Source organism: Larus michahellis, chromosome 5, assembly GCF_964199755.1.
Source record: "Larus michahellis chromosome 5, bLarMic1.1, whole genome shotgun sequence".
Taxonomy (NCBI): Eukaryota; Metazoa; Chordata; class Aves; order Charadriiformes; family Laridae; genus Larus; species Larus michahellis.
In genome coordinates, this window is record NC_133900.1 from 7,257,686 (window position 1) to 7,281,512 (window position 23,827).

The 23,827-nt window shown below is 40.1% G+C and overlaps 2 protein-coding genes across 2 annotated transcripts in view; one reads left to right on the forward strand and one right to left on the reverse strand.

Annotated features, from left to right (window-relative positions):
• SYNPO2 (synaptopodin 2) overlaps nt 1–23,827 on the reverse strand; it is an 88,034-nt gene that overhangs the window by 35,603 nt on the left and 28,604 nt on the right. The gene's annotated exons all lie outside the window — the stretch shown is intronic.
• The window catches only part of SEC24D (SEC24 homolog D, COPII coat complex component), a 109,320-nt gene continuing 95,711 nt past the window's right edge, over nt 10,219–23,827 (forward strand). Inside the window, exon 1 of the mRNA XM_074588485.1 lies at nt 10,219–10,235. The gene's annotated coding sequence lies outside the window, so the exon portion shown is untranslated. The remainder of the gene's footprint in view (nt 10,236–23,827) is intronic.

Consider the following 23,827-nt stretch of genomic DNA (forward strand, 5'->3'; position numbering starts at 1 on the left):
GCTGACACAAGTTCCCATCCTCTCGATACGGAATGTCTCCACCAGAAAAGCTAGTTTCCTTCAGACTCAGTCACATTAAAAGCCACAATATAAAACCTTCAGACAGGGCAGGTTCATCAGAGCGTGAGATCCAGCCCCTCCGTAGCTCCTCTGAGTGCATAGGCATTCAGTAAGGAGCCTTGCCCCTAAAGCCTGTTAGATGCTAAAGCTGGAGTGCTGTGACTTTCGCTGGTATAAATATAGATAATATAATTAAAGTATAGTTTTCTGTGTTTTACCCTTAAAGTCTTTATGTCCCATTCTTTGGGGAGTGTGTGTCAAATTTGCTCAGTAGGATTAGTGAGACCATCCGAATGACTGTTAATTAGGTGGGTTAAACAAATATGCTTCTAAGCTATCTGCTGAATGCTTTTCATGAGAGGAAGCTTTGAATAATGAAGTATCTTTGGCTTGCAAAGTAAGAACAGAAATATTTCCTGTCGCCTCTTTGAGGTGACTTCTTCCCAGTAGCAGGATAATGGTATTGGGAATTTGGCAGTTCAGCGCACACTTTTCTGCTTCTGGTCTTCAGGGAAGGCTCCTAGACACATCCACTGTTGTAGAGATGGCTTTCCTGTCTGCCTGTAAAGCTAATTATATTTCCAAATGGGTTGCACTCTACATGTGAAATCACACTTCTTGAGCGCACTGGTTCAGTTTGGTAACTCTTGTCTCCTCCTTCCCATAATGTTCTTTTCATAGTATATTCAACAAATGCAGTTTGGTACCACTTCTTGTACATACAGTTGTGGGAGGGTTAAAGAACATGTTTGACCATTTATATATTGACGGAGCTCTTGTGCCATTTGGAACCGGAGAGCAGACTGAGCTCAGTGAAAAGAAAAGCCTGCTCAAATTCCCAAAAGCTTTGCCTAATGGACTGGTGTATCATCTTGCTCGTGGTTGCCTTTCTCTGGCAGAAATCCGAAGTTAGCAGCTGAAGAAGGGATGAGATAATGACCTCTGAAATATTGATCTGGTATGCTGCAACGCAGCAGATTTCCCAATAGCAAGCTTGGGTACAGCACTTAAAGTTTGTTATTCATTTTGCCCAACACATCTAGCATATAGCCTGGCTACGGATTATTCTTTTTGGGGTGTACTACTGCACACTTGTAGTTGATGTGCCGAAACTAAAACGTTGTGCTGATTTTCTTTTTCACTAGTGCTGCTGGTGAATCGGTGAACATGTGACAAGGAGAGGAATGATGCCGTTGCCTCCCAATAGTGTGGCTATGCATTGACAGCTCTATTTCCATTCCCCTTTTCTCCTTGCCCTGCTTGAATAGTGACCGGCTATGTGCTTCCTGGCTTATTTTTAAATCCTAAGCAACTCTGATCTCTCTGTGAACCTTGTAGCTGCGTTTTCATTTCTTCTTTCCCACCACCCCCTGTGGTAATTACCTGAGGTAATTGAATTGCCAATGTTTCTTTGGGATTGAGAAAACAATTCATCTTTACTGAGTGCTTTAGTATATAGATAGCATCAAAAGTCTTTTAGCTACAGTATAGCTTATAGCCTGAAGAAAAGAATTTCCGTGATGATAAGCTTAAGGGAGAATAATATAGCCTAATACAGAGAAGAAATACAAATGTCTAGAGTAGCTGCTACTGAACAGTTCAAGGCAACGTTGGAAGTACTACAGTAGACAGTCCTTGTGGTAATCACATCCACTGCCTTATCTTGGGCTGAACTCTTGTCACTGATACAGCAGTGGAACTGCTGTATGCTTGCACAGCGTCTTCCCAGGAGAAAAACTGGCACATTTCTTACACCAAAACTGCAGTCAAAGGACAGGTAAATGAAAGGTGAAAAGCAAAAACTGCCATCTGAAAGTACTTATGTTCTGATGGTGCTAAGATAATAATAGGGTATGTGTACTCCGTTACAAAGAGAACAGCATTTCTAGCCTAGACTTGCGGCTGATGGTAGAAAGCAGCAAAGGTATGTGAGAAGTAACTAAAAATTTAAGCACTTTCAGACCTGCAATTCAATTTCTTGGGAAAAAAAAAACCAACAAAACAAAACAAACCCCTGGATTCTTTCTCTCCCCATAAATGAGAAGGAAGGGGGAAAAAGTGGCCATATGCTTCCTCTTTGTTTAACTGAGAGATACATGAGCCATGGTATATTTTAGTCCGTTCTGTTGAGTTTGTATCACATCATGCAGCGCTGTAAAGCAAAGATGTATGGGCTAGGTGCAGAACTAGAAAGTGGGATAACTGTATGAGGAAGATACTGAGCAGATATGCCTGAACCATGCCAGGAACTGCCATCCTCTAGGAAGAGGAGTTGCAGGTCTTTGGAGGCAAATGGAGGCAAAAAGAGAGGAGGCACAGAGTGGGGGGGTGCTGGAGTCAGGAGACTGTCTTTAGCTCTAAAATACATTCATATGGCTTTAACTGTAAACAAGAACAAACTGAGTACGTACTGTTAAGTGGTTTAGGAATGAGCTGTTTTCAATTTCTCAGGCAAAATCTGTGTTGCTGTGGCAAGTCCTTAGAAAAAGCATGTTACATCAACATGATTACAGGTTTCCCTGACAGAGTTGGGAGAGAACTCGAATACACAATCTTCCATAATCATTAATTGCATATTCCTGATTCTCTGAGTCACCATACTGACTCTTCCATTAATAGAGTCAGAGCTGATATCAGAACATATAATTCGTCGTGTTTATCCTTTTAAAATATTGATACAACACTTGATTTTTCTAGGCCTCTGACACAGAGCGCCATGTTCTGGCCTAATTAAAATCAACATTAGCTATCCAGAGGCCTGTTGAGACTTCTTTCCAAACTTCCACATGTAACTTAAAGAGCAAAATCTCTTACTGCTTTTGCGGCATGCTCATGCGTGAAATGTGCTGATGTGGACGCAGTTACAGGTGACAGTGTGGAACTGAGGTTCCAGACTCAGACCAGCATTAGAAGAACAGCCCAAACTTGGGCATTTCTGTTGTGGTGACTAAGGATCAGGTGGCAAATAAGCACCATTCTGGGAGAGGGTTATGCTGGCAGAGCCCTGGGGCCTCATGTGGGGTTAGTAAGCATGCTTGCTGTTTGCTGCGAGAGCAGCGTTCACGCTGAGCAAGCTTGCATTCAGCTATCATTAAATGGCTTCCAAACTGAATAGGTGCTTCCTTGCTTTGCCTGGACTGCCCTGGGCTTCTGTGAAGTTTGGAGTTGTCCTGAGGTTTGTCTCAGGAGGACTGAGGCGGGCTTATGAGTTTCAGCTGCAGCTAGTTTCCCCTACCTCCGATCTGTAAAATAAACTACATAATCTAGGATTAACTACCTTCTGAGAAGAGGTTTATGAATGAGATTTGAGGCAGATTTGCAAGTCCCAGCTATGACTGATTACAGAGCACGCAGAGCCATTAGGCTGAGTCTGGTAATTCGCAGTTTTCTGCTAGGACAGCTTTTGGCTGCCCTTTAGCACAGGCCTGAGCAATAGTAGAGGGTACATCGTCCCAGGAACATCACTGGGAGCTTCAGACCAGTTTTGGCACCTTCCTTGCTGTGGGCCAAAGGTGGCAAGGAAGAAAAGAGAGTCTATTTGAATAAGAGAAAAGACTCTATTACCAGCTGCAAAGTTACCCAGCGCTGCAATAAGAGCAGTGCTGAGATGTGAAAATCTTTTGGTTTCGGTGGGAGAATGGTGAGTTTGGAGCAAAAGAGTTTTCTGGAGGTCTCTGTACTTTTCCTCAGTTTAGCCCAAAGCATGTTAGTGGAATCTGGTGGTTTGTGCTGTTACCTGCCTTTCAGACTAAGCAATGTTTGCAGGGGGACACAGAGGGTGTGTGGGGTTTTTGGGGTGGTGGTGGGGATGACTGGCTTCTTAATTAGTGAGATACAGGCCATAAATCTATCCTACTAGCAGGCAAATGAGCCACTCAGCTGCTAGTGTGCACTTTGTCAAACCCACTCATTCCTAGCTTCATATCCTGTATCAATTACTCTGTCCTGTGTGGCTCCCCGGTCTCATTTTCACTCCACTGGTCATCTGCCCAAATTCTCTTGAAGTGGGGGGACAGGGAACAGGCAGGGAGGGACGGAGGGTTCTCGTTACAGATCTGGATATGAGATGACACATTTAATCCTTAGAGCAAAACTACTCCAGTGACAGTTAAAATGAAATCGTTATTCAGTCTCCTCAGCCCGTTCCCAGAAATGGTATTGTTTATGACAATCCCTTAACGTTATGTCATGAGTTTGCAAATATACAAGCATGGCATATGATCATCCTCCCAAAAGGAATAGCGAAGGCAGCAAGGAGAAGCAAATGCCGTCTTGCAGGTTTCTGTTTCAGCGAGGGCTGTAGCTATCACTGTCAATGATGTCAAGGTTATACTGAAATGTGTGCCCAGGGATGTATTTCTTGCTACTTGCCTCACTGCCGAGGCAGCGGTTCAGTCAACACCAGAAGGATCATGAAGAGGTAACTAGAAGCTTTGCCTCACTTCCAATAGAGAAAGCGGTGGCACTGTGTTTATTATGAGAGCTTTCTGTGCGTACAATGCTCAGCACGGTTGGGACAGATCTCAAATTACGGGGTAAGGGGGCGTTTGGGACTGCATTAGCACAAACGAATCGGATCGTTCAAAGAAGCCAACTAACACGAGCATCTGGTAAATGCGGCACCTAGATAATATACATCAAACGGTTATTGTATTGTGAACAAATAAAGCGGCCAATGCTGAATCGTCAAAGGAAAGCACAAAGCTCCAAGTCATTGGAGAAGTATGGATCAAAGAGTGGCCCAGGCTCAGCTGAGCGTTCAATACAGGAGCTAAGTTCCAGCTCCCGTTACTTGCAGTCATCTTTAGCTGGACTGCCCATCTAAATAAAACTTACAGTTATGGTAATAGTACTCTGTGAAAGATGGATTTCACATTAAACTCCACCATGTTGTTCTCTCTTGAGCTATTTTTATTTCTTTCACTTCTCAAAATAATTCAGCTAGACTGAAGCTTCTCTATTTCCCTGGAAAGTTCTCTACTGGCCAAATTTCAGAACTGCCTATTTCACTGTCACCCAAATTTCACTATTCCCTGACATTTCTCTACTTGCCCAATTCCTCATATCTTAGTTTATGGACAAATTTATATTGGCTAATGGCTTTAGCTATGACAGAGCTTCAGACAGATTTCCCAGGAGTCGCTATTTAAACAAACAAACAAACAAAAAGTATGCAAACTCAGTTATCAGTCTTCTAATTTACTTCGCATCCCTCACACTTAGCGTGTGATGTTTTGAAACAACTTTTTAAAACTGAGGGCAATACCAGCCCAGCCCATCTTGGAGCTTGGAAAGGAAAGCTCTGCCGAACTGGGTGAATGTTTGGTGAATGCCAGTACAATGGTTCATGTAGAGGCCTTCCAGTGTCACCTGGCTGCTGTCCTGGATGGCTCCTTTTTTGTGACTCATGAGGGAATTTGGCTGTTCAGAAGCCTCACCTCTCCCTGGTGGCTCAACTAGGGGTGGCCAGGAAAGCAGAAATAATGGCTGAGAGGGTGAATGCCCGCCAAGGATCTGCGTGCCTCCCAGGGGAGGTCAGTGCTCTGCTTCTGGTTTGCTCTACCAACACAGGAGACAAGGTTTCTCTGCTTGTGCTGGAGGCCCTAGTGAGGGGGGAAACGGTGGCTGGAGACTCTCACGAGATGTTTCTGAAGCCTCCAAGGAAACGAGGAGGCAAAAATATTCCCTCTGTGGACTTTGCCACTTGCCTGATAACAACACTGAGCAACTTATTTAGACCTGTGCTTTTAACTAAACAATTAATAATCTGCCATGAAGATTTCCCTATCTGGGTCGCAGTTTTTTAGGCTTAGAATATATTCAGAATTTACCTTAATTTAATTTGATCAAGCTTTAAGATAGTCATAGTTGAATTGATGCAAACATCACATAAAGTTCTTCCTTCTTTTTCAGTGGTTTAATCTGAAATGGCTTTAACTCAAAATAATTATAAAAGAAATAGGAATAAGCATGTCTATTGCAAAGACTTACTTTGTTGCCCCCTCAATCCTTTCTTGCGTAGGCAGTCTTTGAACCCATTTATCAATTTGTGCATGTTTCATAAAATTGACATGGGGATTTAGTATTCAGGAGCTGCCTTTCAGCTCTTAAATAAAATACTGTGTAAGGCACTGTATCAGAATTCCACTGTGGGGCCAACCAGAGTAAAAATGAAGTATCTTGCAGGCAGAGCATGAGACTTGCCCTGGAACTGAAGGCTGAAAAATCCTCTCTCAAGGTAGGCTAGAATCATATAGCCATCTCCTCATTCAGATTTTAAGATCAGGACTCACTTGTATTTGTTAATTTGGAAATAACAGCGCTTTTTCAGTTTCATGTTAAATATGCTGCCAGGGGAATATTACAGTGATCGAAGCATAACTTTTTTGGCATGGCAAATGGATAGTTGTAGTCAGAACATGGAGGAAATACTGCTTTTCTCAGAGTGTAGCTGTGGAAGCTGAGTCAGATTTCTGGCTCCCACGTCAATAGTCCGTCTGCGGCTGTTGCCCTTGCACAGTCGTGTCTGAGCAAGTCTGATACAGAGGTGCTGAGCTCTGTTTAATACTCCTGGGCTCAGCGCTCTGAAGAATTGGACCGCCTATTCTTACAGTCTCCAATTCAGGCGTGCTGGCAGAGCTGGCTTTTTCTGTCCCTGACTTAATAAGAGTAAGTTGCCAGCATCTTCAAAAGCCGGACCAGGAGGATTTGTGTTCCCCCTGCCCCTTTCCTTTCTGTGTGTTCCCAAGAGGAGTGTCTGCCTGAGAACTGGAAAAACTGCCACACGGATGCGCGAGATTTCTGTTTGCTTGTTTTCATCTGTCCTTCTGTCCTCGGTGCAAGTGTTGGGCTTAACTCAGGGTATCTTGCCCAGTCAGGCCGTCTGGGAGAGGCCGGCCGTTGTGTATGAGGGCGGGGGGGGGGGAAAGAAAGGGTGTTATTTTTGCAGAGCTGTAAATCCAGCACATTTTGCCAGTGCTGCATTCTTTTTTTATTGCTTGTTTCTAAGAAACTATTGCTGCAACAGCACTGGCTGCAAACAAAATCTCATTTACTCAAAGTTCATGACAGGACAGGTTGCGCATTTTGCACATTTGTGGGACACTTGTAAAGGAAATCCAGAGCGCGCTTTCCAAAAGCTTCAGCTTGAAATGCAACAGTTTCCATGCTGCCCGGAGCTTCAATGTCAAAGAGATTTCTATTTTTAGAGAGAGATTCTACTCAAAGAGCTATATAAGGCTGTGCTGGGAGACCATTACATTTTTATAATATATGAGAATGCTTGTTACTTGGTGGGAGAGAAAAATTCTGTGTAAAACTGGAAAACACAAAGATACCCTGGCTTGCATGTCTTTTAGGGGGTGAGGAAGTGAGAGGAGAACTGAAGACGCGGTATTGGGTTTTTAGTATTCCAATTTCTCTCACATTCTTGAAACAATTGCTTTAGCCATTAAAAATCTCAGGGAAGGCTCTTTATCACAAATGATGATCAAGAGGGAAGAGTTAGTTCCAAGCACAGTTTGGTGCCAAAAGACAACTTAGTACGCTAACAGATGACGACACTGGGAAAAACCAACAAATTACTGTCGTGTCCTTCATGGGAAACTAGGTAAAACTTGATGTTACAGGTTCAGTCTTTCCAACTACAGTGTTATTGGTTATCCAGAGTAAAAAGTGCACCTCAACTGATGGGGTGCTGTAGAAAAACAATCAGATAGAGTGGTCAGGTGGGGTAAGAATGGTATTCACAGTTAATGGCAGAAGAATGGAGCAGTGTCTGAAATGCCGGCTTGGTCGGGAACCGTCTTCTGAAGCCTATTTTTTCCTCATATAGAATGATCCAGCAAACAGGTAACTCTGTTACCCTTGATGCCTATTTTTGTATTAATAGATAGGAAAAAGGTCTGAACAGATTTGGTTAAGCCTGTATTCTCAATTAACTTTCTCAGTGTCATTTCTACTGCAGTTTTAAGAGGAACTGTTTGGCTTCCAGGGAATAATTTGTCTATGAAGCACAGGAGACTTTCTGGTCTGGTCGAACTTTCAGAGGCAGCCCAGGTAACATTGGTTTTAGCAGCTGTTGCCAATGTTAGCACAGCAGTTGGGGCCAATATGGTTTTGCTTGAAAATTGAGGACTAGATGAGATAACAGAGCTAAATTAAGGACGCTGGGTCCGTTTCTGCTGTAGTCTGACACAGCTCCTGCGATGAATTTTAAATTGGAGGCAGAACTGAACTGATGCTGGTCTAAATTTGCCTTGGGTTTCTACTTCTGTTTTTATATTGTCTAGCTATCTGCGACGTAGCCTGTTTGGCTTCAGGTGAATAAAATTATGAAGAGCTAAACTATCTGAATTAGGGGTGAAAAACCACAGCAACTGGAAGTGATGTCTGCATTCCAGTAACATAAGGAAAGACAGCAGTCTTGTGTCATGCAGAAAATAAGACAGGGCAGACTAGTCGGTGGCAAAGCAGAAGCATCGGCAGCAATTGCTGAATAGTTTGAACTAGGGAAATTCCTTCATCCAGCCAATGCCCTGAACCAGGAATAGCAGGAGAAATAACACTCTCTACTTTGACATTTATTATTCAGAAGAAATATGATTATTGACATTGAAATGTGCATTTGGAATGCTTTGGAATACAGTGACATGCCAGTCCTGGCTTATTATTAAAAGTACGAGAAGCAGTTCAAGTATTTAGGGGAACTGCCCGCTCTAGCCAAACTATCGTGCACACTGGTACCCTTGCAGATTTATTGGTGAAATCAGCTTTATGTACTAACTATATTGCTTTTAAATATAGGGCAGGAACAGAACAGTTGTGGCATTCTGGCATTTTGTTAAGTTGTTAGTACAGGGAATAAATTCGAAAGAGCTGGGTTAGCTGAAGAGGGGGAGGTGAACTGTCCCAGTTCTCCGTGCCTTTCAACAAAGCAACAGTGCCCCGTAGCGGCAAATGGGCACAAATTTGAAGGCTGGTTTTAGTGCAAACGTGCCAGAACTGCATTCTGTTCCTTTGGCATTAGAACATCTAGCAGCCAGATGCGAGCTATAAAAATTTGAAGATAATTGCAGGAATTGTAAGGGATTAATCATGATAAACTTAAGGAACTTGGTCGTAACTCTACCATATGGTTCTGCTCAAGGCCTTTCGCAATGTCATATTCATCCCTGGAGTAACGCCACAGAAGCCAGCTCCTCATCCTTCCTGGTCTGTGTTGAAGCACCTAACTCTGCTCTGAGTCAAAATTTTCTCCTCCCTCTCTCCTATGAAGTGCCTCTATATACCTGCCCTTGCCTCACTGAGAAAGCACCCGAGAAATCTTCCCATGGCAGTCCCTCTTCCTTCCTAAATGTCATCAGTACTGCTGGCTTACTCTGCAGCAAAGATATGTTCCTAATTTGATCCACTTTGCAGCTGTCTCAGACAGGAATCCCAAGCTGCCTCTCCCCAGTTCCTGAACAGTTTCCTTCTGGGATTAAACAAATCTCTCCACTGTTTCCCAACCAAGTAACTGGTTGAGATTTTAGAGGTTAATTCTGACTTCTGTTGGCCATGCATTCAGATGGTAGTGGACTTTATCCTTGTCATTTTTATTAATAAACCTAGCGATTTTTTGATACCGAAAAGACAGTTGTTAAAATGTTGTACATCTGATCAGTCGGTTGTCTTAATGTATTCTCAATTAACTTTCTCAGTGTGATTTCCACTGGAAGTTTCATGCTCTGCTTGTAAGATACTGTTCTACGCTTGCGTTTATTTTCATTCTGTTAGCCGTCACACAGAGGGAGGTTAGAACTGGTAATTGCTAAATAAATAAAAACCTCCATTTGATCAACACTAACTTTTAAATAGTGACATAAATCTATCATATACAGTATTTCCCTTTGTAAAATGTACATACAAACGCATTAATATACAGATTCCTAGACCAAAGCAATAATAAAGGACTATAAGCTCCAAGGTTAACTTTTGGACCAGAGAAAGGGAAATCTTAACTGAGGTAGGCTCTTTTTGTGTTTGTTTACAGCAAGGTATACAAACTTGAATCCCTTGAACTTTTTCCCCTCCATCGGCTGGGTATGTTGAAGAAGAGTCGAAAGAGCTGAAAACCGAGCAGACGTGACTTTAGACCTGAAATTTTAGTCATCATCGATTGATCATTTAAAATGGTGAGTGCAACAATACATATTTGATCATTCAAATTGGTTTATCTTTCTATTCTATTTACAAACTCTTATTTTATATTAACTTCAAAATTTGATGGAATGCCATTAGAAACTGACTCTGCAATTTTTTTCGTTAACTTTATTCTAATGTCTACCTCTCACACACCTCTAGGTAAGCACGCTTCTGTTTTCAGTGCATGGTATTCTCCAGTCATGCCAAACAATAACATACGCTCCAAATTAAAAGGAAAAAAGTCTCTAAAAGGTATAGGGAGGGAGGTGGAAAGCCCAAGCTGTCCTTTAAGACTCTCTAAAAAAAGCAGCATCTTCTTACCGAAATGCTGCTGTAGGAGATAAATAAGATTAAGCAACACCATTATGCTGTAAACAAACACCATCAGTCTGTAAGTCGTGATTGTACAATGATTTCATCAGGCCTCCTCTAAATAGCTGAAGGTTAACTCAGCAGTACAAAATGCAGAATGTTCCAGAAAACAGCTGTGTTGTGTGTGTGTGTTTGTGTAAGCCTGAGCTTAGTTAAGGATAAAGATTTATTTGAAAAGTCACTAACTTCCAAAATATTTATAAACATATTACTTATCTTGAAGTCCTTTTGTGTAGCTGTTTTAGAAACATATTTGCCATAGTACTTGTTCTGAGAGTCCAGTACGAGAAGTAAAACAAACTGGGTGAAAGAAATGAGACTGAGGGAAAATGCTAAATAATTATTTTTCCATTAGGGTACTTCTAAGTTTGGAAAAAGCTCTGTATAGGCAATGCTTGTAATTCTTTTATTATTTATTCAATATTATGAAATTCAAGATACTAGAATGGTGGGAACAATGTAATGAGCATTTTAAAAAAAAAACAAAAACAAACCCAAAACCAACCCAACAAGGGCGGTGGTCAATGCACAGTCCCCAGTAGGAGTTGTGTATATCCTGTTGTCTAGAAAGATGAAGCTCAAAACTTTCCACAGTCACTCTGAATTAACAGCTCCTTTCACTTCTCAAGTATTCACCCTTTCAAAATTCTTGTCTCAGACTAAATAAAGATTTCTGTTAATTTCTTGAATAGTATGAAAATGTCTTTCAAGAAGAGCAGGAGTCTTTTGGGGTTTGTATCCTGGATTTCCCCCCCGCCTCCTCTTCTCTCCAATGCCAGACTTCAGTATTACCTTTAATGACTTCCTTTTGGTAATATGTGTTTGTATGGGATCATATGTGTTTGTCATTAAAACTTTATATGTAAACATATGTGGCGCAATCCTCAGGGTGGGGAGTTTCCTCTATATGTCTTTGAGAGCACATAATAATGGTAAAGATAATAATGGTACTAATGATTGCGTGTAGGTGATCATGGCCGTGGTGCCTTTGGCTACAAGAGGGTCACTGTGTATGATAATAATTTTATTTTTTTTTAAAGTGTCAGTATATAGATTTCCATGTTAGAGGTCTGGATGCAAACCACATGTATGCCGTAACTGACAGAGGACAAGAACTGATCTCGACTGGGTTCTTTAGGAGGTCTTGTGTCAAAATAAAAAGTAGTTGAAGTAGCTCATAGTGATGACAAAAAGAGCTGAAACTGTCATTCACCAGCCACATGTACAGCTAAGACACGGAGTAACGTCTAGGGAAGAGGCTGTGCATTTTACTAAAAAAGTAAAAATAGTATCAGGAGAGGGAGGAAAGACTGATAGCTACCAAGCAGGGAATGGGCGGCGTTTAATACGAGTGAGTAAAGACGGTTTTCCAAACGCAGTCTGAACGTGGCTGCTTAAGAAGCAGCATCAGTGAGGACTCCTCTAGAATACAAGGTATGATAGTTGCTTAAAATGAAAACTATTTTTACAAAAAATGCACAAAGCCAACCCTCAGTGTAGAGTACTTCCTGAGGATTAGTAATCAGCTGGTGTTAGCTGCCTCTCTTCCTTATCAGTTTCTCTTGGCAAGTTACGGTGATTCCCCAGAACATCTTAAGCTGCGGTGTGACACTACTTGTATATTTTGAACAGCGTGAGAAGTGCTCAGCAAGCTGTTGAATTGGGATTTGTGTATTGGCAATGTGAAATTACGCCATTGGAATAGGCGCGATGATATTATCACCAGCTGATAACTTGAGATAAAAATGTACTTGCCATTTTCACCTTGTTGCTGCCCTCGTTACTGTTGTTATACTTCTCATGAGTTCTACGACATAAGTACCATTACATTGTGCCGTTACATCTTACATACATGAAATATTTATATACAAGTCACAGGTTTTTTTCAGTAAAGTCTATGCTTTATTGAAAATCGCCCTGTACACTAAACACAATTCAAAACCTGCTTGCACTTTTAAAATCTGGATCTATGTATCATGTTGATCGCCACCAGAAGGCCCAAATACCTCTTTGAACAAGCTAGCTTAGGTATTGAAAGTAGGATGGTGGGATTCCATATTGCCATTCAACCTGAAGTTATATTACCTTATAGTAAGGTGAGATGTTACACTATTTTAGTGGGTTTTGAAGAGCTTGTCCAGAGCTGGAAGATGTACTTTTCTTTGTATTATATGGACACACCCAAAGTCTTGGTTTCAGATGTCAACATCTGATTAGTTGTCTAAGTACCCTTATAGTCAAAGATGACTAAATCTCACTTTAAGTAAACACCCATGTTTCCTCAAATTAATGTATTGACTAGATCTTCATTTGCTGTTAGGTCTGAAGTCAGAGTGGGGTTTTAAACATAAAATGTTACTGAAGATCCAAGACTCTACATGTCTCAATTTCTTGAGAAAAAACTGAAACTGAGAAAAAAACCTGATTGTTTTACTTCTGTTGCTTGGGCGCACACACATACTGTGCCCTTCGTACAAAGCAGTATAATGTAGTTCAAAGATTTTATTTTAATGAGATAATAACAATCTAATTGCATGTTATTTTAACGGCAAGCTTTACTACTGGTACAAAGTTTAATTTTGCTGAAGAACCAGGTGAGACTACTATTTTCTTATTACAGGTTTTCCGAGTTGGGTTATGTTCCAGTTGCTTGTTGAGAGAAGTGCAGCTGTTCCCTAATGGCTTTGTTCTCATCTTAAGCAGTAGAGGGCAGTGAATCCACTACACAGAAAAATAAAAATGTCTCATTGTAGGAAAATTATTATTCTCTTTCCTTACAATCACGCTTCCTAGTCATTCCCTATCAGAAATAGGCAGTGTAGGGCACATGCAAAGTACATTACAAATCTGTGCAGGTATCACGATTATTTTTTTTACTTCATAGACCCAATAAAGGCACAATTAGATAAACTGTGATTATTTTTTAAGTAACTTTACTTGCAGACCAGAGTACTGTTTGCTACCCTGTATATGTAGTTTAAAACTAAGAATTTTTAATTTGTGTCTTGATATGTAGCAAAAGGGAACAGAGAAACAAGGCAGAGGGAAAAAGAAAGGGAGATAAGGCCAAAATTAAAACTCAGGGAAAGCAGTACTGAGGACACCAAAAAATATATTATCTGCAGCTACAGTTCTGGGTGGCTTTTTTGTGATTTTCCGTATCTGATTGTTTTTTCACAGAAGTGAAATATGAACACTGCAAGTTGTTCGGTTAGGGTGAGGGGGGCTTAAAAAAAACCAAAACCAAAACCCAATCAATCAAAAAACCCCAAAGGCTTGGGACTTCTCCTCCTGAAAACACAGACATTCTCCCCGAAACTACTGAGTTTAAAACTCAGTTTTCTAAAGAGGAATGTTTTGAAATATTCAAGCAGATATATTAAAAGCCATCCTAAAATAATTTCTGGTGGAGGTACAGCACATGCATATTGCATATTAAAAATATTGCTACTTATTCAGTCAGTACCATTTTCACATTTCTTAATATGATTTTTACAGTCTCTTTACGCTAACAGTAAGAATCAGAAGTTTGATCCAGCTGAGAGAGGGACATTTTATCTTTTCTTTTTTTTTCTTTTTTTGTCATCACTAAGTCTATACTGATATGGCACTTTGGGGGCTTCTCTGTCTTCTCACATGTTATTTGATGTGGAGATATAAGGATTTTCACCAAATCTCTCTAGGCAGGAAAAAATCCCCATGAGTTTGAAAATTGGCTATTATCATTAATGACAGATCTCCTGAGAGTTTCTGTATTTCCTTACACAAAGCATACCACACTTTATTGCAACAAGATTCCGTCTTTGATTAGAAAACTATTAATGTTGTGCTCATAGACATCAGGGAAGGATTTTTCTTAGAAGCCCTTCAAGGCATTTGTCATTATTGTCTGGCTGCACTTTGCAAGGTTAGATCCTTTGGAAAACAGTATGGGTTTTTTTTAAAAGTAACATTCTACATTCAAACAGTGTTACAGGCTTATGACATGAATCTTCTTCTATGAGTTTTTTCATTAATTGTTAAGTGAAGCAAGATTATACACCTAAAATTGGCTAATGACAGCCCACGGGGTGTGATTGTTGGCGTTATAAAAGAGCCACGTTCAAAATGATCTGGAAAACGGAAGACAAAAAGTAAAAGGATACAATTCATTAGAGTAATGCCAACTGCTCCACTTGGGAAAGAAAAATGGAATTTTTAAAAACAAGAAGTGTCTTGCTGACACCAGTTAAGCTGCAAAGGTTCCGGGGGACGTTTACTGTGTTTCTAAGCTAAATAAGGGAAGACTGGGGCAGGAGGTAGGTCATAGGGTTTTTTGTTGTGTGTTGGGTTTTTTTCCTTAACTAAAGAGGGAAATATGATCCTGGGCCATATTAATAGGATAACTCAATCTGTAGAACATGGGAGGTAATTATTCATCTTTATTTGGCACTGTGAGTACTCTGTCAAGTTCAGAAAGATGTGGGCAAATTGGAAAGGGTCCAAAGTAGATCAGCAAGTACGCTAAAAGAGTTAGAAAGCATGACCTATGAGGAAGCTGGGGAGGAATTTAGTGTATTCAGTCTTTCTCTTTTGGTAAAAAAAATCAACAAAACCAACTGTAGAGATGGGAGGGAGGACTTAACCTTTTCATAGCAGGAAACTATTAGAAAGAAGGCAATACAATTGTTCGTTCTTGTTTGTAGGCTAAAAACAGCAAGAAATCAACTTTATGGCAAAAAAAAATTAAGTTTACATATTTGATATTTCTGAGGACAATTAAAGACTTTGCTAAATTAGGGGTCCTGGAAACTCCTTCACTGGAGGATTTTAGAAGAGTTTAAGCAAATTTCTGTCAGGAATTGCCTAGGCTTATTTAATCCTCAGGGCTAGAAGCTGGTTTTTGGTGGTCCTCGAGTGAATTTTTACTCTGGCTACAAGCGCTAATTCATGATGACTGAGGTTTTGAGAAAGTCCATTTGCAAGAGGTCATAAGCGTAGTTCGTAGATATGGGGTGGCATCGGCTCAAATCAGTGGAGTATGTAATCTCTGAAGGTGCATGCGGCCCCACACATCTATCAGCAGTGCTAGCAACCAGCTAAATAACCTTATGGGAAAGGGGAAAACACAGCCAGGAAGCCAGGCTGAGGGACCTTAACGGATGCGTACTTGCCACAGTAAGTGAAGGGGCCTATACAAATACGTCTAGAATTGTACTCTAAACACAGCCTTGTTTCATCTTAGGCATATTTTTGAGAGAAAGAGTGCCTATAACATGAATCCTTGCAAACGAGAGCCAAAGCAGGACCACTTTACCTCTGTGTCTGAGAAAAGAGCATAATAGAAGATAAACGCGTTCCTTTCTAGAATAATTTAGCACAGAGCTCTTTAGACTCCACAAGGTCCCAACCGATTTTACAGAAGAGGGCAGCAAGCACACAAGAGAGTGCATGATACGATCTCTCCCATTCTTCTGGGGTCAGTGCAGGAAGCTATATTCTGTGCTAGAGAGCATTCTGCCACCATCTTGAAAAGATTACTCCACTTGCATTAGCAAGCCTGTTGGTGACTATTACAAGGTCTGGTTATGAAAAATAATACTCATACAGCTCCCAGTGCCTTTATCAGTACCTTTCATCTAGCCTCATCTGGCAAAATTGATTACAGATCACTTTTTCTATTGGGAATGTAATTACCTTCTAAAGTATGGCTAAGATGAGTTAAGTGGCAGAATGATTCAATGAACAAGTGCTTCGTTGCTTTCCTGACCCAAGTTCATATCTAATATAGAGAATCTGGAGTGATTTTGACGTCAGCCTAATCCTCTGCAGATGCTTGTTCACCTTGCATTTGGAGAGCACTTCAGCATTATGAGTCATCTCTTTTGAAGAGGCCCTACACACTAAAAGCGCAGATCAAGACTGAAATATTGAGGCGAAAACAGGCACACACAAAAAAAACTTTTGGGAACTCTCTTCTTTTTACTGTATTTATGCAGTGAGATGAAAGAAGAAACCAAAAACACTTCCTGGCATGGGTAACGCAAGGTCATTAACTGTTTCATTTAGCACTGCTGTCTATTCACGTGGTCAATTACTGCATCTAGACTGAGAAGCATTGTGTCACAACAGCAGCACTAGCTTCATATTTAGATTGATTAGATTAGATTTCTAAAACACTAATGATACTTGTAGGTAGTCATTGCATATGTACAAACTACAGCTTCAGCTCTGAGGGGTAAGTTTGGGAATGTTATGTGCTGCCCCCGCAAGCATATACACATACATGTGGACCATGAAATGCTAAATTCTTTCCCTGCAATTAATTATGACTAATGTAGAGATTTATGCTTCATCCAGCTCTGTTCTCCAGGTTTTCCTTAAACTCCTCTTACGGAAAGGTAACAGAATCTGTGTATTTAGAAGCAGCACAGCATGTAACAACAAGGGAGGGGGAGAATCCAGTACGTACAAGATACGTTCTTATAAGGCACCACACTGTCTTTTAGCATTTGCTTGTAGTCCAGCTGGATATTTGTTATTAAAATGTCTTCTCAAAATCTCTTGTAATAAAGCAAGTAGAAATAAATCTTACTTAGATGGCTAACTTATTTAGATGAAGTTGGCTTAATTATGTCAGTTGCCATTACAAAGACGAGCAGTTTCAAACATGATGCATAAAAACTGAAACTGCGAACACTTGAAGATACACCCAAAAAAAGTAGTGGAATGGAAACGCAGTTTCCTGGCCAATTCTGACAGCAATTTTTTTTTTAATTTTTTTTCCCCCTTTCAAGGCAATTTCTTCTGTCCCTCTAGGCATGATAGTAGCTCTGCATTCAGTGAAATCACCTTCCGAAGACCCTAATTATCTATTCTCATCAGAGAATCCTCTTGCTTTGTGATTATTCTGAATTATTCCTTTACCTTATGGTACATTACAAAAAGAGGAAACACCTGAAAGCATGCCATGTTCTATGGATTACATAGCCTTAATAAGGTTCATCTGCTTAAATTCACAGTCTGAGGAAGCTGAGGAAATCATCAACTAAGTTGAATGCACAGAAGGCACTGGAGCTCGCTATTTCTGACTGTTGCTGTTGATGATCTCCATCAGGTTCAAGGCCCTTAGAATTCTTCCTTCTATACCCCTGCTTCTCCTTTGTCTGTAACTCAGAGTTCATGATGAGTCACGCATCCACCTGACTTTCTGCAAATATCTTAGTTTCTAGACAAGCCTCCCCTTATGTACAAAATGGCAATTACTCAGTCATTTTTCAGTACCTGTTTTTACTCAGCGATATGGGGAGAGGAGGGGGGGCTGCTTTTAACCCAAATTCTAGGCAGAATTATTTAGTTGAGATTTTTCAGCTCCTCTCTTCCCACCCTGTTGGTCAACTTGAGCTCCGAAAATTATTCCAGTCTCAAATGCTGTGTATCAACAAGAAACAAATACCATCTAAAGAGGTTGCCCCTACATCTGTAATTCCGCAGTTCCTAGCATAGCTGTCACTGGAGTTCCTTCTAGAGATGATTTTCCACCACAGAAAAAAAATTGTCAAGGTATAGGAAAGGGTTCTAGCTTTGTCCTTTATTTCTGTGGGAAATGGGGAAGGGCACGAGGATAATGGCATCTCATTTTTTTCTGTCCATGCCTACATGCAACACGCATGTATCTTGGACTTGCAGAAGCAAATGAGTAAGTTATGAGAGCAATGCCATGAACACAGTCACCCTATCATCAAATGTAGAATAAATTAGTATGCAGAAACTTTTCCATTCAAAGAACTAATAGTTTTTAATTTTAAATTATTTCAGTAATGTTCAAAGGAAATATGAGAAGTTCAAGCCAGTTTTGACTGCTCTACAGTATTGTGCTTAGAAGGGCTGAGAGTGAGTTCTTCAGGTTCTGAACTGAAAAATTATTCCATTTTCTTCTGGAACAACATTTGCTCTCTGGACCTCATTCTTGTCCGTTTTCGCACTCAAATCAGATGAAGTGAGAAACCTTAAACACAGATATTAAGAAGTTTTCTTACAATTAATCACTCTGAATAAGAAGCATCTGGCTCTGAGTGAACTAAATTTATGGGAGAAATCAGAAATGAGATGACATCTTAGAGCAGGGCTATATCTTAACATAAACAAATAACTCTCGTATTTCTTTTGGAACTCCGCTGTCCCAAGCCAGATATGAGAACAAACAAGACATTAGTTATATTTCCTAGTTTGAAAGTCCCTTAAAGCAGTCTACTGGGAAAAGTGGGTCTGAAAACCACTGGCATTGTCTCAGTCTAAGCTATTGGGGTTGTGATGAATTAAAAACGACAACATTCTAATTTTAGCAGATTTTTAAGTGGACTTGTGAGAACTCAAAAGAGGATCAAGCTTGCTTACTCATACAGAAATGACTATTAGTTGTGGGGGTTTTTCCCTTAGATTAGATGAATATCGATTAGGACACTGGCACACATCCCTTGGTCTTTTCTGCAGATGAGGAGATGATCAAAGAAGGGCAAAAGGTAGATATTATCCCTTTCTGTCTCGCAGTACAGCCTGAGAGATGAGTTGCAAGTGCAGTTCCGGCAGGGAGCTTGGCAATCGTCATGATGATCCTATGGACAGTTTCCTTGCTACCTATTTGTTCCTCCACAGCAGACTGCACCCAATAAGTAAATGAAAGCTCCTGCCCCATTCTCTCATCAGGAATTTATGTCAGAGTGTTAGAATGGAAAGGATAATAAGCTGAATTTGACAGGCAGCTGGAAAAGGCATTGGCTGTGGAAGCTATAAGCAACGCAGAAACCCAAGAAAAGGCAGGGCAAAATATCTTTTTGCTTACCATCTATGTAATGGCAACCATTGACAACTATCTATAGAAAAAAGTCCTTTACGTAGATTTTGCTCGCCAGCTCAAACATTTCCCTTGCTTTCCACTTAAGGCATCTCTAGCTATATTTTGTTGAATCAGCAGTATTTCCTTTGTTTAAAAGAAATGAGTCTACCCCATAACAAAACATTCCTCACTGTTTTTCCTTCTTCTGTTTAGCTGAAGTGTGCAGGCTTCTTCTGCAAGCACAGACTTCAGCATTTCCAAAAGCTAAAGGTCAGCCTGAAATCTCACAGCATACTTACTGTACAAAAGCCAAGCAAGGAAATGTTCAGAAAGTCTTTGGAGAGCGTTATCCTAAAATGTAAACTTACAGTCACTTCAATCCCATGTGTCTCATGGCCTGTATTTTTTTGTTTTTACAAAGGATGTTATTAATATGAATTTCTTCATATCCTGGAATCTCAGAATAAAACACATTTAAGAAATTGTTTTTCCAGTTCTTCCTTTTTCCACAAAGAATGGGAATACCGCTTTTTAGGTGGACATACACTGGCTGTTTTAAACACGTTGGGTTGTTGTTTTTATTTAATTAAGTTAGGTTTTTTTTCCTGAGACTATATTTTGCCCTCAAATGCCTTCTCTTGTGATGTGTTAAGGTAAACAGATGAGGTATTGAATACATCCTTGAATATTCTATAATTACAGTGGGTGGTCTTAGCAGTGCTACCTGTCCGATGTAATTCTGTTATCAGGGAACACACTGGGATCTCCCTAGTCTCGAATAGGCGACTTACGCTGACGATAAAGATATTTATCGACTTTTTTGCTTGCTTATCACTGCCTAAAGCCATCGGGGAGAGTTCCTCTCCAAAGTAAGCATAGAAACATGTAACTGCATGGACACCCACACACATTTTCAGATGACTACAATTGTTGCTGAAAAGAAAATGCTTCCAACAAATCTGCTTATAATTGGACCTGAATCAGTGCTGATTCTTCCAAAGCTGGCTATGAAAATAGATACTAATTCCAATCAGAATTACTCATATTCTGCTGTGAGAGAGTGGGACGTACTCTTACTATCAGTAAGTGGGACTTACTGTTTACTATCTGTAATATTCTCCACAAAAAGTTGAAAATAGTTGTGCAAACTGATAAAAGAAATATATTCCTTCAAGTAGGAAAATTGTACTGAATGCACCTCGGTAGTACTTGGGCAATGTTTGGTGAAATGGGAAACTGAACAAGAGAAAGACCCCCAGGAAAGTCTTGTCTAAATACGTCGCAAACAAATGGGATTCAGTTTGTTTGGAAGCCTTGTTCCTAGTGCTGCACTAAAGCTAAACAGCAGGAGGTGAATCAGTAAATCATGTCAAGGAGTAAAGCAAGTTGGAAAACTTTAAAGTCATTGTGTACAAAAGCCCTCATTAGCTTACTAGCTAATAGGTTTTTTGTTGGTTTTTTTTTTTTTCTCTCCAGATAAATCAGTTGTAAACAGACATGCAATAGGGGGAAAAGCTTGCAATGGCTACAACGGGAACAGAATCCACCCCGTATACAGCAGTTTCACATTCTGTTTAGAGGCTATAAACTCTTCTTTCCAAACTTTTGTATAACCTTCCATTCTGATGATTTTCAACGCTAAAACAATTGGAGTTAACATTGCTTCTTGCCTGCGTTTTCATATGTTACTCTGCCTTTTTGGTACTCAGCATTAGAAACAGCAGCGCTGTAAGATCCTCTGAAAGGATTTATATCCTCAGCAACGCTCGACAGTTTGTGTGTGCAGGGGGCTGCTGAGCTTCAGCTCAAGCGCCAGGCTTTGGAGTTTCCATCAGCACTACTGTAAAAGATAAACTTACGATTGGCAACCAGACCATGCCGGCCCAGATCTGGGATGTACCGCTCTTGTAAATCCACAAGGAACTAAGACTCAGCCAGACACCAGGCTGCCAGACAGCAGGCCTGATTCTAGTTCACTTTGATGTAAAATCACTAGCTGAACTCTGTAGAAAGTGATACGTGTATAAGATTAAGGCAATAATTTTTAATGCTTTACATCTACATTGCGCTTTTAAAGTTTAACAAGACTCAGGTTTTTTTCTCTCCTTTTTTCAGTGATAGTGAGCCGTAGTTCCCTATGCAAGGCTAAGGTTATTAACTCTTGCCGTTTAAACATCATTCTATCATTTTACCTAGAGTCTCCTGCTGCTAGAAAGTCCTTCACTCAGCTCTATTTTCCTCTTTTTCCATATTTGTCTTTTATGTGGGTACATTCATTCCCAAGGTGTCTTGTTACCTATTTGCATATTCAACAGGATATCTTTTTTTTATTATTTTAACCTATGTCTCCTAGAAACAAAAAAAGAAAACAATCATGTCTACGTGTGGTCTAGAAGATGGGAGAAAATGACTGCCAGGTTTCTGAGCACAGAGTCTCTCGGTAGCTGATTTAGTCTAGCTTGGACTAAGTCTACACCAAAAAAAATGTTGCTGGCATAACTCGTTTGGATAAGATTGTTGAAAAAAAGAGCATGTTTCCTCCATGAGCTAAGAACACTAGGAAACTCCAATATAGATGTCACTATATTGTTCCAAACTTTCGTTCAGTAGCATAGTTTGAGCACTTCACAGAAGGTGCCACTATGCTACAGAGAAACTTGGAGATATCTGCTGGCACAGTTATGCTGAAATAGCTGTGGGGGCACAGCTCTTCTGCGTTAGAGACCCTAAATTTAGTGGCTGGTTACTGTCTGACAGTCCTGGTAAAAGCATCTATCTCCATTTCTAAATCCTATGAATGGAAACCCAAACTCATGGCAGTGGTTACAACGCATCTGTACCTGACTGGCTCCAGATTTTAACTGCAGAAACCCACCTCTTCTGTTGTCAGTGGGACCCAGCATTTCCCCATTGGTCTCTATGAGGCTGCTGTGTGCTTCGTATTCTGCCCTGTTCTTTAGTATATACAGAAGCGTAACACTTGAAATCACTTTAGCAGATTAAATTTAGAACTCAAGTTATGATTTTCTTGCAAAAAGAAAAAAAAAAAGGGGGCCTTGTGTTTCAGATGCTGAGAGGGTGTGCTCTTTGGTATAAGAAATGCCACCGGTGTTCAGTTGTATGGTCTCATGTGGTCATATGAAATCATTCCGTTTTGCAGCACTAGAATCCATATAAAGAACTTTTGACTTCTGTTGGCTCTATTTGATGTTTCACTGTGTTCACCATTGCTGTTGTATACCTGTGCAAAGATGCTTGTTCTATAAACATAACTAATGCTAATGTTTAAGAAATCAAATATTATGATAAATTAATACTAGTAGCTTCATCCTTTACAGATGTTTAGAAGAGAAAGATAGATACGATACTTGTCCTTCATTTAGTTACGAACTCTTAAATATGTAGCTTTTGCAGCTTCACATTTCGTAAGCATGGCTGTGAAAACTTAAGTTTTGCCTTCTGTGTATGTGGCCGTGTAAACAGCCTATCTGCTTGGAAATTCACAGTGGATTTCAATGAGCTAAAACAAATCTCCTTGCAAAACTCAATTAAAATTGCTGTGTTTCACTTGGTTCCACATGAAAACTGAAGAAACAACAAAGCAATTTCAGGCTCATTTGAAACCCAGTTAAGGTTCTCCTCGCTTGCTTATTTGTGAAAAGGTTGTGAAAAGCTTATTTGTGAAAAGGTACTATATGAAATGCAGTGCTGAAGTCTATTATGGATATTTGGCATTCCTTCAGGTGATCCCCACAGGAACATTTGCTTCCTACAGAAAGTGAAACCACAGTTTAAAAAACAGTATTAAATTACTTTTCTGTTTTTAAAGTGTTTTTTATATTTTTTTAATCTAGAATTTAATGCTTAGGCAAGGTTACAAGCTCCTTACACTGATGGGAAATTGGTAAGATTTAATTGCTTTCCAGGGCTCTTAGTGGGTTCCTGTCTCATAATTCAATGAAAAGAAGTATTTTTTCAGCTAGAATTTGAACTATTAGAGGATCAACTGATTTTATGCGCTGTATTGTAACTGTAATTATGCTTAGGATTTATTATATGAGGAATTTGCTTTTAGGCTTGGAGATAATTTGCACTTCACAACCACACAGTTATGGGCAGAAGGTAGATTAGAAAACCTGTTTTGGTTAGTGTTTTATCAGTTGAATCTTCCATCTGCATCTTCCGCTTTAAAGAAAAGACCTCCATGTCTGACAACGTTTTTGGGGGGAGATTAAGATAATTTCTGTGGCCATGCTTAATATATTCAGAGCCTGAAATTTTACGCCATGTGCTGTAATTAATATACACCGGTTTGTAAGTGGAATATTATTGCAAGTAATCACCATTAGATATCTACTATGAAAGTCCAAAAAGGACATAACAGTATGTGACGCT